The sequence below is a fragment of the Aedes albopictus genome, chromosome 3 (genome assembly GCF_035046485.1).
Source record: "Aedes albopictus strain Foshan chromosome 3, AalbF5, whole genome shotgun sequence".
Lineage (NCBI taxonomy): Eukaryota > Metazoa > Arthropoda > Insecta > Diptera > Culicidae > Aedes > Aedes albopictus.
Window position 1 is genome coordinate 326,808,871 of NC_085138.1, and position 16,542 is coordinate 326,825,412.

A 16,542-nucleotide genomic window follows, 5' to 3' on the forward strand; every position below is an offset into this window, starting at 1 on the left:
ATTTCTCCTGGAATTTTCAAAGGATTTTCTCCTGAACTTCCGAAGGAATTCCTCTACGAATTTCCAAAGAAATCCCTCCCGGAATTGCCAAAGAAATTTCTTATGGATTTGCCTTGAAATACCTCCAAAAATTTCCGAATGAATTCCTCCAAAAAATTTTGACGGTTGTCCTCAAAAAATTTCCTTAGGATTTTCTCACATAATTCCCAAACGTGTTTCTGAAGGAATGTTTGAAGAAGTTAATCAAGTTTTCGTAGGAGTTCCGCAATACATTTTTGAAGGAATTTCTTGAGGAATTTCCGAAGAAACTTCTGAAGGATCTTTCGCTGGAATTCCTTGAGAAATTTCGTAAAGATTTATAAAAAAAAAAACCGAAAAAAATCCTCAACGAACTTATCAAACAATTTCTCACGAAATTTCCGAAGGTGTTCGATAAGACATTTCAGACATATGCCAAAAAAAACTCCAAACGAACTCCTTTAACAATTTCCGAATTTTCCTTATCAAGGCATTTTTAAAGGAATTCTTCAAAGAATTACCGAATGAGTTCCCCTAGGAAATAAAAAATCACAAAAAGCGTTTCTTCAGGAATTTCCGAAATATTTTTTCAAGGAAGTTTTGAAAGATTTTTAAAGAAATTCCTTATGGCATTTCAGAAGGGATATCTCATGAGACTTTAAGTGGATTTTTTTTTTCAATATTTTCGAAAGAATTGCTTCAGGAATTTGGGAAGGAGTTCTCACAGAAATTTTCGGATGAATTCCTCCAAGAATTTTTGAAGGTATTCCTCAAGGAAGTTTCGGAAGAATTCCTCACGAAAACTCCGAAGGAGTTCCTCAAGGAATATTCTAAATATATTTCAAAGAAATACCTCAAGGAATTCCCGAAGAATCTTCTAAAGGAAATCGTAGAAGAACTTTCGAAGGAATGTCTTACGGAATTTCTCAAGGAGCTTTAGAAATGAAGGAATTCCTCAAGAAATTTCTGAAGAATTTGTCAAGGAATTTCCGGTGGAATTCCTCATGGATTTTCGAAATAAATTCCTGAAATTATTTTTTAATTGATTCCTTTAAAAATTTCCGAATGCATTCCTCTAGCAACTTCCAAAGATATTCCTCCAGGAATTTCCGGAAGAATTCCTTTAGAAATTTTCAAAGATTTTTTTCCGGTAATTCCGAAGGAATTCATGAAAGGATTTTTCGAAGAAATTTCTCCAACAATTTCTTAGGGTATTCCTCAAGGAAAGGAATCTAGTTTGATTGGAATTTTTGAAAGAATTCCCGGAGAAATTCTTAAAGTATTTTCTGAAGCTTACCAAACGGATTTCTGGTGGAATTAAGAATGATATTTGTAAAGAATTACTGGGGAAATTCTCAAAAGAATGCATGGTGAAATTCGTAATAAAACTTCTGGAGGAATTATTGAAAAAATTTCTGAAGGTATTCCCAACGGAATTACTGCAAGTTTTCCGAAGGTTATTTCTGCTGGAATATCTACATTAAAATAACCTGGAAAAATATTAAAGAAATTTCTGGAGAAACTGCTGGATAAATTTTAATTCATGATGGCATTTGTTAAGAAATTCCTGAAGCAATATCTTGAGGAATTCCTCAGGATAAAAATAATATATGATTCTTCCATTGAACCATTCCTGTTAATCACCCATATTTCATACTTCACTTTAATTTTTTTTAAATGATGAAGTATTTGAACTTCTTGTTACTGAAAAGTGGTTTTCAGTGTAAGGGTGCTCGCCCCCCCCCTGGCCGAAAAGCTGGCTACGCCCTTGGTTCAACATCCATGATTACATTGCTAAAAAAATTGTAATCAAAATTTTCCATTTTGAATGCCTTCATAAAAAGTAATTGTCGCCTCATATGGTTCGAGAACTTTCGCCAAATATATCACCAGATATGAACCCAGTATCTCTGTGCCTTTTATGGTACACACCGCTTGATTTGCTCTTTCGCAGGTCGAGGATGTCACACAGTTTCCGTTATCAGCCGTGTGTGTATATTTAGAAATAAAATGAGAGCAGTAATAAATTAGGCAAGAAATTCTGCACGTTCTTCTCGGCCAAACCACACGATTCCAGTTGCTGTATGATCTTCTTATCTGGGCGACAACAAGTAGCGAGAGATTAAAATCTTCGCCAATTTGCCACACTTCTGAAGAGATAACGCCAGGATGGGGCTTTGTGGGAGTGTGACACTCGCTTGCAGAAAATTTGCATCACGGATGCATTCTGGTAGATTTATGGCGATGGCCTAAGAACTGAGTAGCTTATCATCTAAACAACTTGTTTACGTTTTTTGATTGTCAACAGAAACTCGGCGAAAGCCCGAAAATTTCCAACCGATTGACCGCAAATACAGCGCAAGCTGCGCGTAGCGTGTGTTGGTAGCAGTACGATGACCGATCTGTAGCTATACGTTCACCGGAGATGGTGGCTTCTGCACAGCGCGTTATCTCCCGTTTGCTGTGGAGAAGAATAGATGATATGTCACAAGAAGACACGCGCCTCGACCGCTTCTAGAAAGGCACACAGCTGTGGTACCTACTGTAATTGGTATTGCGTCTACTATCTACATGGAAACAACCACTAAGAACTGCGATTACAAGCCGTAATGAACGCCGTTAGAGTGAAGCTGAAGAGTCATCGTCGGAGATAGATTGTCAACTGCCGCCGCTACAGAGACGCGCTCACTATTGTCCCCGAGTGTTATAAATAAGAGCCTGCGGTAAAAGCACATCAGTAGTCCGTTTTCAGAGTTCATCTGGAACGTAGTCTGAATAGATCCCTATTCTGAATTTTCTCGCTGTTCTAGGTTGCGATAACAATTCCCGAAATAGTTTCGAGTTAACCGACCGATCATCACATCCGACGCGTAGTTTCGCGATAGTGCTTCGACAGATTTAAAACCGACCTCAATCGAATTAAACCCTTTGAATTTCTACGGCAATCAGTTCTTTAATCATGAGCAGCTGCAGCATGGGAGGATAGCGCTCGCCCCAGTGATTGTGACCAGCGTTAATAGAACGTTCCAATCTCGAAATTCCCGTCGCGGCCTAGTGCACCAAAAAGACAATCCGATCGTGCCGCTGAAGACGGCCGGCTCATTCAAATTGGAAACGGTTCCGCGAGGTGCCAAAGTTATGAGAAAAGCTACGGGCCTTCCGCTGAATTTGACCCACTCGTACCGCAGACGCCGCATCAAGTTTTGCGATAGTTCGTTAAGGAGTAGTAGTAGAAGTGACGACGACCACCGAGGTAGTCAGAACATACGGCTGGAGGTTCACCTGGAGAGTATTAGGGGCCACATTTGAGGTGCGAACCGGGTCAACTGTACAGCAGTATTAGTTTTAAGGTAAGTGTTCCGGATTTGGAGATTTTAATGCTTTTCAGGAAGAAGGATTATTTGCCCAGGAGTTTGGAATGATGTTTTCTCCATATTTGCTTTCCAACGATTCCATACAATTACCTTTGACATCTAGCTGCTATTTTGGTAACCGCTCATTCCGCTGTTGAGGTGTGATCTGTTATCATCTTTTATCTTTGAAAGTGGTAGCCCTTCACCGGCCGGTGTTGTGAGCCGGCACGATAGAAGACTCGTTTTCTGATGCGTACTTTCGATCTTCAAATCAGTAACATGAACTTTGTCACGTAACCCTGGTGAACGATGTTTCCTCCAACGATTGCAACTGTTTGCTCAATAATGTAAATAAACACTTTAGGCGCAATTTGAAGCAACGATCGGTTTTTTAAGCAGATAATCTTAAACTATTGACATCTTTTAAGTTTACAAAAAATGAAATAACACCATGTAAACATACACTATTTCAGAATGTTTGAACAATATATGAATAGTATTTCAAAAACGCATAAGCACATCTGGCGCTATTGAAAGCGTTCCATACATCCATATTCACTTCCGCACAGTAGTGAATCGCCCTCCTGTTACACTGGAGCACTATTTCAACTGTCTTTGTAACCGACAAAATATGTAGCGTCAACGGTACCTCTCTTTCCAGAAGCCATACCAGCTACTCGACAGACCATTAACACCGTTGGTGTGCCTCAACATTCTGTTGAGGATAATCATTTTGAGCACCTTCTCTGCCGTGTCGATCAAGCATATTGGTCTATATGCCGACTGGTTTCCCCACCTTTAGTAATAAAACCAGGTTCTGTCGTTTCCAAACCTCTGTGAAAACTCTGTACTTTTAAGGCCAAGTTCGGAACTCCGTCTGGACCTGGGGCCTTATCTACGCTAAGGGACTTTGCTATATCCGCAAGTTCCTCATTGGTGACCCTCGCCTCATCGCCATCCCCAGTCCCCAGCTGTCCAACGAAAAGAGGCCAAGGACTAGGATCATGACGTGGAAAAATTACCTCAATGATCTCCTCCAACATCTCTGAAGATTGTTCTGTATGAGCTACAGCTCTGGTCTTGGCCATTACGATCCTGTAGGCATCACCACATGGATTCGCATTGGCACTCTGACAGAGACTCTCGACGCAGGCCTTTTTGCTTGCCCTTATCTCGGTCTTCAGCGTGATTTTAGCAGCGGTGAACACCACCCGCCGTTCGTTTTGCTCTCCCTCAGTTCGTGGTTGCTGTATCCGCTGCCTAGCCCGCAGACAGCCGCAACGTAGGTCCGTAATTGCTTGAGTCCACCAGTAAGGCGGTGGTCTCCTATTTCTAGGGTGGACTTGCCTAGACATGGTCGAATCGCACGCACGTGAGAGCACCGCTACCAGCTCTTCACCGTCTAAACCAAGTAAGTTTCGTTACGGCGAAGCGTCTCTCTAAATACCCTTTCGTCGAAGTAAGATATGGTCTTCCACCTGCGAGGGCTTGGCCGCCTCTTCCTTTACCCGCTGCCTGCTGTTGTTGTAGTCGATACAGTACAGGCGAACTGCCAGATGATTGCTGTGAGTGTAGCTATCGTCTACTCTCCAGTTTGTGCTACTTGTTAGGCCAGGACTACAAAAAGTCATGTCAATAATCGACTCCGCACCGTTTCGATCGAAGGTACTCTTGGACTACATTAGCAAAGTCGACATCTTATAAAGCCAGTGCCTCTAGCAGGATCTGACCTCGTGGGTGCGTAAAACGGCTACTCCATTCCACGGCCCAGGCATTGAAAACACCCTGTATTACCGGCCTTTGCCTTGTCAGTACGGTTGTCATACATTCCAGCATCTGCCTAAAATGCTCGATCGACCAGCGCAGAGGTGCATAACAGCTACAGCAGAAGACTCCGTTTACCTTGGCGACCACGAAGCCCTCATAGGTAGTAGACACCAACTCCTGACCGGGGTAATTGCCCGTCATCCATATCGGTGCCATTTTTCTGGACCATCCACGACCCAATTGCCGTTGCCGGCGGGTACTCAGTATGGGTCCGCTATGATGGCGATATCCGTGCCACATTCAGAAACTGTCTGACAAAGCAGTTGCTCAGCTGCATCACAGTGGTTCAGGTTCAACTACGTTACCTGCACTGTGATTTGTCCGCTATGGCTTTTCTGAAGGCCGGACGTCTTGGATTTTCCGTTGGGTATTTGTTGTTCGCAGATTCCCCGGAGCAAATCAAACACGTGGGTGGGCTCGTGCTTGTGCAACCTACTGCTTTATGGCCTTCGCCGCCGCATCGCCTGCACAGGTTGCTCTTGTCGGGGCCTTTGCAGTCCTACGACTTGTGTCCTGGTTCCAGATACTTGAATCAAACCTCCGGTGGCTCGTGTAAGGTCAGTTGATATACTGACAAGCCCATCTAAAGCTTACCTAGTTTACCGGACCTATTTGCGTCGGCCACAGGTAGCTGTACTAAGGCTACCTGTGTCCCTGCCAGGCTCTTCCATAGCAGAACGGCTGCGGTGGCCATCTACACCTCGCACTGTAGTCGTTGTGCCGTGAAGAGCTCTTCCGCTCCGGTGACCTCGTCTAGATTCTTCACTTTCAGAGCCGCCTTTGCTGCAAGAGCCCTCACCTCTACCCCTTCGCGAAGGACCTCTTCCGCCAAACATTTGTAGATGGCTGCCTTGCGTTTCTTGTCGCACTTGAGCCCAAGGATCATTTGACCTGTACGAGTACGCCCAATACTGCCTTCGTAGACTCAAAGATCCACGAGCTTGCCGTTGCTCTCCAATAATGCCTTCAAGACTTCCAAGTATTTGGACTGTTCAGTCTTGATAGACGTGGTGTGCCTACGCTCCTGCACCGCTTACAGTTACTTCTTCCCTTCGATCCGGAACTCCTGTTGGGAGTCCTACTTAGCGACATTACTGCCGGCTTTCAAGGTTACAGCCTAGCCTTGCGAACACCGCCCGGTAGCTCCTCATCTGACGGCTGCCTCACACACTTCTGTGAATACTTGTTAGTTAGTATTTATGTTTGATCCGACGAGCTGCACAGGAAAAATTTCCGCCATGAAAGAGTCCTGCATCAACGCGGTAAGGGACATAATAATGGGAAGTGCCCAGGTACGCCGCAGACTCCATAAACCCTTCGAAGCCGGAATTTTTCCATACGTTATTTTAGAGTGTTTTCTACGTATTTCTGTGGTTATGGTGCTCAACAACATAGAAAGGGTAGAATATGAAGCAAAATATTGTTTCTGGATATCTTAGGTCATGCAAATCGTTCTTAAGTCTAGTTCCTAAAGTCTACGGGTGTAACGGTAACTTCTTTCATCATTCAAAGCTACAATTTGTATTCTATCATGTCCAGTTAGTCTCCTGAAAGTTCAATGAACAGTTCTTGAGTTCAGATCCTGAAGTCTACGGGTGTACCGGTAGCTTATTTCATTATACTAAGCTACGATTTGTATTCTATTATGTCCAGTAAGTCTTCAGAATGTTCCAAAGACAGTATCAGTTCGTTCGGAATATCCTAGGCTATCCAAACTGTTTTTGAGTTTAGATCCTAAAGTCTACGTGTGTAACGGTAGATTCTTTCATTATACAAAGCAAGGATTTGTAATCTATCATGTTACTGGACTTTTGAAAGTTCAATAGACAGTATCAGATCAATCGGTGTAATTGAGGTTATCCAAACTGTTTTTGAGTTAAGATGCTATCGTCTACGCGTGTAACAGTAACTTTTTTATCATACAAATTTACGATTTGTATTCTATCATGTCTAGTAAGTCATAAAGTACAAAAAACAGTATCAGATCATTCGGGATATCGTAGGTCGTCCAAACTATTTTTGAGTTTAGATCCTAATGCCTATAGGTGTAACGGTAACTCCTTTAGTCATACAAAGCTTTAATTTATATTGTATCATGTCCAGTAAATTTTCTAAATATTCAATGGACATTATCAGATCGGCTGGGGTCATCAAAACTATTTTGATATTAAAAATCTAGCATCTACAGCAATTGAAGTTTATGTTGTAATGATCTGTTGTGTTGTATCTATTTCATTTATTTAGCGTTAATAATAATTATGATTAAACTGAATCAACAATTTTTCACCATAACACACGGTGCATGCCTGTACTCATTATCCTCAGCCGCGTCCCTATCTTCACTTTTGCTGGAAGTTCTTAGTTGTAGGGAAGTTTAGTAATCCTCAAATATCTCAAAGGTATTTTGCTATGGCTCTGAATTTCACAGAAATTTACGGATCTGGATGGGTTAGACTAGGTAACATATCTTATTAAAGCACAAATAATGACTACAACGAATGCAGATTTCAAAAAAATAGTTTATTTAAAGTTTGAACAACCTTCAATGTTTCAAAGGTACAAAACAATGCCTACTAGTCTTTGAAGAATATTAGTAAATATGGTTCTTTATGTATCATTACTTAGTGTAGCAGGCTAGCTTTGCAAGTGTAGAAATAAAGCTGTGTACTCCATGAAAGATTGTATGATCCAAATTCTCACAAATCTATCATGAAGTGACCCTTGAGAGATAAGAGGTTCATAGATCCTATTTGGGTGTGTAACATTATTACACTGAAATCTCCATTTAGGTAGAATCAAATTAGGTAAAATTTATTTAGGTCCCTCCATTTAGGAAACGTTACCGGAATTTGATTGTGTTCAGAGCAGTTAGAGTACTCAAGAGAACAGCTAAAGTTGGTTTACGAAAAAAGCAGAATTAAGAGTTAGAGGACGTTTACGGAGTCTTAAACACGCTCCGTAAACGTTAAACGTTTAAGAGTATCCGAGAACACCCTGGAGTTAAGGCCATCTGATCTACAAGTGTAATCAGTGATCTATTTGAACATAAGGAATGAAATTTATGCTTACACAGACTTATGTAGATATGTGCTATCAAGTGGTGCGGTCGTTGTCAGTTTAAGGTTCTCCAAAAACTTCCTTGAGTATAGGTTATCGGACCTACTAACGTAATTAGTTTTCTCTAAGAGATGTACCAAGTTCATACTCATACAACCTCAGGTAACTATGATCTATCAAGTTTTGAGTTCAAAAAATCTTTAAGGGTCTCTAAGAACTCCCTTGAGTATAGATCATCGAATCTACGAGGGCTACTAGTTGTATCTAAGAGCATTATGCATGAGGCTTATACTCACACAGCCCCAGGCATCTATGTTCTGTTAAGTGGTGGGTTCTATTATTGTATGGCAGCTTCCGACAAACTCCCTGGAGTTAAGGCCATCTGATGTAAAAGTGTAATCAGTGATATATTTGAGCATTATGAATGATATGTATGCTTACACAGCCTCATTTAGCTATGTGCTATCAAGTGGTGAGCTCATTGTCAGTTAAAGGATCTTCAAGAACTTCCTTGAGTTTAGGTCATCGGATCTACTAACGTGTATGATTGTCTCTAAAACAATCATAAAGGAAAAATTAATGGGATTCTATATTCCCCCGAATCCGCTCTGAATACAATTGAGATACCTTGAAACGTTTCAAAACGTCTCTAGAACCCCCATGAAATCTCCATGAAATATACCTGAGAGCCTCCGAACCCCCCCTGAAACCACTCTGGAACCATCTGAAACGCCCTGAAACGCATTGGAACGCCTCAAAAAAAAAAACATGAAATCCCATGAGCCTCAGAGGCCCCATTAACCCTCTTGGAACGCTTTGAAACGCATTGAAACGCTTTGGAACGTCTTGAAACGTCTTAAAACGCTTTAAAACGCCTCTGAAATCCCTATGAAACCTGCGAGAAATTCACATGCGAGTCCCTGAAGATTTTGCAATACATTGGAAACCCTTGAAACGTCTTGAAACGCTTTGAAACGTTTCTAAAACCCCTACAAACCTCCATGAAATTCACCTGAGAGCCTCTGAAACCCCCTAAAAATCCTGTGAAATCTCCAGTAACGCCCTGAAACGCCTTCAAACGCTTTAAAACACTTTGAAACGCCTCTAAAACCACTTAAAAATCTGCGTGAAAGTCACCTGAGAGTTTCTGAAGCCCCACAAAACCGTTTCAGAGAGGTTTGAGGTCCCGAAACGCCTTGGAACTCCTCTGAAACACAAATAAAATCCATATGAATTGCACCTGAAAGCCTCTGAAGTTTCCTAAAATACCCCTGAAACCTCCTGAAAAGCCCTGAAACGCCTTGACAAGCTTTGGAACACTTTTGAAAGGTGAAGATTACCTGAGAGCATATGAAGTCCCCTAAACGCCCTCTGAAACCTCCTGAAACGCCTGGAAACTCCTCTGAACACCCCTCCCCCTAAACTCCCTTGAAATCCCTCTGATCATCCCTTTTTACATCTGAAAGCCTTGACCCCCTCCCCTTTGCACCAGCAAGCCACTTTCCCTTCTCAAATTTCTTTGCAACCTTGAAATCCATATAGGTAATGATCTGAATCCATTTAGTAAATGAATGCATTTAGGTAAAAGTTCTATCAAGGCAGTCCCAACTCGTTACCCAAATAGAGGTTCGGGTGTATCTAAAACAAAATTACATCATGTTACAGTGGTTTTTTTATCATCTGAGCTTAATAACAGTAAGGATGACCCATAATATCCCAAAATATATAACAACGCCCATTGTTCCTCGAAGTACTTTGGCAAACACAGTGGATGCCCCCTTAACGTACTCGTAAAAGCTATTATCACAAGTGTAGAAGAGTCTCCGAAGTAGTTTAGTTGATCTGAAATATTTCAAAATTATCTTAGAATGACTCATGCAATGCCAAGGGGATTGCTGATCACAGTATTGCAGATATGACTGCTGTTACGAATGTAGACCTAATGTTCTGAACTCCAAAGTTGTTTGGCTGACCTGGAATATAACTATAGTGTCTCTTAATGACATATGAAGTATCAAGAGGTTCATGGATCCCAGCAGATTATGGAAAGCCATTATCAGTCTTGTTAGCGACCACAATTTTTGACACCTTTTCGTCGAAACTCGGCTACCTTTGTCTTCAACATTCGCAACACAAGCGATCAAACTACTGTACGAAACAAAAATGTCAAATGAATGCCCTCGACCACGATTGCGGCTTCGGGGGACGGTTCGGTTTTTGTTATTCTTGTAATTTTCCATAATGAGAGCTATTTTGGCCATATGGATGTATCGTATTCAATTAAACAAGCAAGAATGAACTAATATTAACGGCCATAATCTAAATTGGCTGAAATTAATGCGAAAAGCTAGAATTGGACAAATGTCATCATGTCAGACGACATTGATTTGGTTCGTATTTATGTTTATTGATTCTCCGCTCGTATTGTGTGTAAGAGGTAACACCTAGATCATCCCAGAATATAAAACATATTTTGATATTCTTGACGAAAGTTAAATGAATACCGTTCATATGTACCATAACATATATTAAATTTCAATATTTAGAACAACTGCTATGTCATAGTATGTGGTAGTTCGTGTCTCCAAACTTTATGGTGTTCATGTTGTTCTAGGTTGTCAGTGAAGTGCCAAATACAAATATTCCCATTTTTCCTTAATATATGATTGAATTTGCAACAACTTTGCCGAAGGCAGTATTCTGTTTTATTGAATGAATGAATTCATACAGTCGTTTCTATGTTGAGGTCATATATGACCCCTTCGTCTCCAAAGGGATAAGGAGCGAGTATCTTTTTCATCCCCTTGGTCACTCATTCCTCGGCACGGGTCACTTGACACCTTGAATTGAGGTTAGTGGTCCTATTCTTAGCTGGCATCTACACGGCTGACTCGCAGAAGAGCGGTGGGGGGGCTACCATCCCTGCTGTCCCAGAACGATGTGGAACCCATCACCCTCAGCATCATGCTGCCATTGGTCATGCTAAATGCACAGGCCTTTACAGCTGTGGCTACATGGACTTCTAAAAACATGCATCGCATTGTACAATTTTCAATATATCCAGTAGATCTATTTATTTCTTTATCCAACTGAACAAAAGCACGAAATAACCGCTATTGCAATCATAAATTGCATTAGTGGTATCGAAAGACAAAATGCCAAACTCAACTAGGGGAAATTACCTATTCTCGGCCGTTTTGTTCTCTTCGTCTTTGGGGGTTTTTTGAAACCTATTGAACTCAGAGTTGGTCTCACATCCTTCCCCACTAAGCTGAATTATATGGCCAAGTTTCAGGCAATTTGGCTGACAAAAACCCCCCATGACGAAGAGAACAAACCTGCCGACAATACCCATTGTCACCCTAGCTGAGACAATCGAAACAACGATTCACTTTGGCAAAGGACAACCATGTGCACTGATGCACTAAAGAGTCAGCACAATTTCAGTCCCTTCCACCGTTGTTGAGTAAATGCGATAACAGTTCTGAGACATCCATACATACTGCATTGTAGTTCAATTGAAGGAAAAATAAATGAAACTTACGATCATGACCAAAAACTCCAAAAAGTTCGTGGAAACGAGGAGGCAGCAATTTCAAACATTCAATTCGAGTGTCACGTAGTTCAGGGATGTCACCCAACTGCGACACTTCTGTCGTGAACTGTGAAGTAAAAGAAGCATTACTGAACTAAATCTCGACTAGCACGTGGGACCAACTCCTAGCACTAACTCCCTGTGGAAGTCACATCTACAAAGTAGTGATAGAAAAATATTGGGTTTCTTATTAATATTTAGACTACTGTGATAATTTGAGAATCCACTGAATCATCATTTCCCAGCGATATTTCACACTAATCAAACAGATTTTGTTTACCTGTTGTGCATCCGACGCCTCTGTGATGAACTCAACAGAACTTGTGTATGCCAGCCGCTGCGAAGTCGTGTGCGAAATTCGACTGTGATGATAATGAATTTCGACCGAGTCTAAATGGGTGCAAATGTCGCAATAGCTTCCGTTAAAAATTCAATAGAACTCGGTACAATGTACAGTGCAGCCATTTTGCCGCTTGGCAGTTGCATTGCTCTTCCGGGCAGCTGTATTGTGGAACACAAATTGACCTCTTCGTTTCGCAATCTTCCAGGCTATAGGATGCTTATGACGCATAAATAAGCAATGCCGGATGTTGGATTGTATTTTCATGCTTCATTCTAGGGCTAGCTCTAGGGCAGTGAAACGATAAACGTGCCAACAATTGACCAAGTAATTTACACTTCATCTCACAAGCTAAAGACACAATTGATTGCTAGTTGGTTCATCCTCAGTTTACATAAACTAGAAATTATATTTGAATGGCTTAATTTCACGCTGCTACAGAGATGCACTGCACCTTCAACTTGTGCATTTAAGCTATTCACTTTCCTCCGGGAAAAGCACTTTCTATTTCATGACACTGATCCTTAAGGCGAAACTGGAAGCATTTTCTCAGTTTTTCGGTTTTTGATTTTTTATTAAATAACGAAGCAATATTTTCAAAATCGGTTTTCATACACATGTAGAGTATGGATCAAGGTATCTTCTGAATTTTTTTGAGGTCGAAAATGTTTTCCATTTTTTCAGAAACCATTTTTTTGTGAAATTTTGTTCAAAAATGGTTTCTGTAAAAATGAAAAACATTTTCCACTACTAAAAAAATTCAGAAGATACTTTGATCCATACTCTACATGCGCACGAAAACCGATTTTGAAAATATTGCTTCGTTATTTAATAAAAAATCAAAAACCAAAAAATGAGGAAATGCTTCCAGTTTCGCCTTAACAATGTGATACAACGGCAGCGTGCGACTGCTCTTCATACCGAATGAATCTGAGCTTCTCATTAAGTTGCAATTATGCACTGACTGGTCTTCTGATGATCCAGTGGAGCAGTGATAACAGAACTATACGGTTGAATCGATGACCGTAAGGACGTTGTGCAATTTTGATTGTTTTGATCACTTTAGCAATAACGTACAGTATATTTGGTTTGGTAAGCTAATAATTAAAGTATGTTTTGTACAATAATTAATTATTCTTGCCACATGCAAAAGTTTTTTTTCTTTTTATTATTGTGTATTTCAACTTATGCTAATTCTACATGCAAAAGTGCATTTGTAGACTTTTTCATAGAAATGCCTTATCACTCCAGTCCTCTATCTCTACAATACCATTTTTGCATTTATTAATAGACAATGTTTACATTCCAAAACAAGATGCTTATAGTTCCAAACGACATTGAACGTGATGATACTAACAAACAGTAGCAAGGCAAAGGCTTGACGATGCTGCACACTAGCTACTGTTGTGCAGTGGAAGTTGCCCGCGATGATGGTGAATGGTACCTTCATTCGAGGTATCTGCCTTCCTCTTAGTACTTCTAGTTGAACACACACTGTTTGCGTTGATGCGTGAGCGCGAGCGTGGCCAACTGAAGGGGAAGAGTAATGCTTGTTGATGCTGATAGTGAAACGAATGCTCTTTCCTTATTAACATATTCTGTGCTGTGGAAACGGAAATAGAATTTTTGTTGAACTTTTATTCAGATTTGATTTCTGTAGGATGAAAATAACGTTATGCCGTTTTTCTTGGTTGAGCCGTTCGTTTTAAAATCAAATGGAAGCAAGCAGTGTTTAAGTGAGGCAATCTTTTTTATAAAACAGTTTTGAAAATTTGACTTTCCAAATTTCAAAAACAAATGGTTGGATCTATGTTACCTATGATTTACCAAAAGGTATTCTAACAGATTTTTATGTATTTGGAGATTTATATCGGTCTTTTATCGAGAAAATCCTTGGGAAACTACATCGTCAGTATTCAGGATTTTCTTAAAAATTCTTCCATATGAACCGTATAGAAAAGAAATCCTGATAAAATGTCTTTTAAAATATTAAAACGACTTTCTCAAATATTTTTTTATAAGTTGAATGCACAGCTATTCGTTAAATTTGTACAATTTTCTGTTGTTTTATTCTCTTTTTTTTTTCAGGAATATTATGAAACATCTCCAAATCTTTTTTTTTTCATAAATCCAGTGAACTAAAGATTTGTATGGAACGCTGCGGGGATTTCTACCTATAGACAATTTTTGACCTAATAAAACCATCTACTCTCGAAAGTTCTGTTAATAACATATATTTGGAATTTATACACCAATTTCAAACTGTTTACTTAAAGATCTCTTCAATAATATTTGATTGTAAAATTGAAAGATTCAACGATTCCCAAAGTTTATAATTCCTGACTGAATTAGAAAGATTTTTGATGGAACTTCTAAAAATATTTTGTTGAGCTGTTCCAACAATTGTATTAGCTGTTGATTTGTACGAATAGTATTCACATTTTAGTTTTTTCCCTCAAATTTCCTAAAATTCTGGTATCGCTGTTATATTGTGGGACAGACTTCCTTTTCCAGGGTTGCATAGTTTTGGTGGTTGTATAATAGAGGCATTTTAAACTTTTTAGTGTTCTAGGTATAAAATACTGTAACTTTATTGCTGGGATTTTAAGAAGTATCAAGCCAACAAGAAACGTTGAAATCCCATATAAAATCAAAACAATGCAATGCGCTATAGGCCGTTATCCAAACCAATAGAAACCTATTGGGATTATTTTCAAACGGAGTTCCAAACTCCGATGATGAATTCCTGAAATAATTTCCATAGAACTTATTTCTTTAAAATTAAATTGAGGGATATATTAGATTCGAAGAAAAGAGGGAATATGGCAAATATTCATATAGGGTAAATTGCCAATTGGCATTTTAAGCGATGTTGAGATAATTCCATATTCTGAATTTGCACGCCAAACTGAGCCGAAATCCAAATTTTCATGACTTTTGGAGCCCGGGAACCTATTTAAAAACCAATTTGAAATTTGTATGGGAGCGATTTGTCGAATCACCCCTCATTGGATTTTGTACTGGGTGGAGCTGTCAAGCAGTTGCCTAGCTGTCAAAAGGTGATTTAAATATATCATTTTGAAATTGCTTTTAAGTATCAAAGCAATGTTCTAAAAATCTGAAAAAAAACATAGAGGCTTAGAAAAAGGTGCTCTTTCGTTTAAAAATATAGAATCATTGATTTTTTCCAAATTTTAAAACCCAATTGTTGCACATCTCATAAAAGCAATGAATGGCATGGAGTGTGCAACAATTGGCGAGTTTTTCAGGTGCGCGATTTACCCTACTATTTGTCTAATGGGACCTTTATTGAGTAACACAATTTTTGGTTTGGCATGCAGTCATTCAAATCAGAAGGAAATAAATTATGTCTATTTTCCGACGTTTCGGCGCAATGTATTTTGCCTTCTAACAATTTCTAATAAACTGGTGAAGCTTCCTCTACATTACATTGAAGAAGAAAAGTTAATAGTAAGTTCTGGAAAAGACCTCTGTTAACTTGTTACAGACCTGCTGTAAATACGAGGTTTTTTTTAGAAGAAGCAAACTAATCATACACATTTAAGATTATAAAAGCAACTCAGCGAGTGAGAAAGAACTTCATTTAAAAGCCAGAACATGGTTATTTTTAAAATAATGTTTCCACTTTGGAATTTTTGAGAAATTATTTCAAAAATTTCTCCAGAAACTTCTGCAGAATTTCCCCCCGGAACTCCTCCAGAGATTTCCTCTGGAATTCCACCGGGGTTTCCTCCAAGAATTCCTCCGATGATTTCTCCAGGACTTCCTCCGAAAATTCCTCCAGGAATTCACCCAGGGATTCCTCCAGAAATACAACCAGGGATTCCTCCAGGAATTTCTCCAGGGATTTTTGTAGAAATTCCTCCAGGAATCTCCATCACTGGAGATTCCTGGAGGAATCACTTCCTCTACAAACTCCTTCAGGGAATCCTCCAGTAATTTATCTAGCAATTCCTTCAGGAGTTCCTCCAGGAATCCCTTCTGAATCTCCTCCTGAAACTACTCCCAAATCTCCTCCAGGAACTCCTCTAGAGATTCCTCCAGGAATTCTTCTAGGGATTCCTCCAGGAATTCCACCAAGGATTCTCCTAGAACTCGTTCAGGGATTCCTCTAAGAATTTCTACTTGAATCTCCAGGGATTCTTTGATAAACTTTTCCTGGTAATCCTCCAGGAATTCCTCCGTAGATTCCTCCAGTAATTCCTCCAGGGATTCCTCCAGGAATTCCTCCGGGAATTCCTCCAGAAATGTTTCCGGAGATTCCTCCAGGAATTCCTCAGGAGATTCCTCCAGGAATTCCTCCGGGAATTCCACCAGGATTTCTTCCGGGA

At 39.9% G+C, this 16,542-nt stretch overlaps 1 protein-coding gene across 2 annotated transcripts in view; it reads left to right on the plus strand.

Annotated features, from left to right (window-relative positions):
• Positions 1–2,748: 2,748 nt before the first annotated feature.
• LOC109426928 (proton-associated sugar transporter A) overlaps positions 2,749–16,542 on the plus strand; it is a 47,932-nt gene continuing 34,138 nt past the window's right edge. The window contains exon 1 of one of the 2 annotated variants that reach the window (XM_029865298.2): positions 2,749–3,368. The gene's annotated coding sequence lies outside the window, so the exon portion shown is untranslated. The remainder of the gene's footprint in view (positions 3,369–16,542) is intronic. The other variant, XM_029865300.2, reaches the window with a different exon arrangement.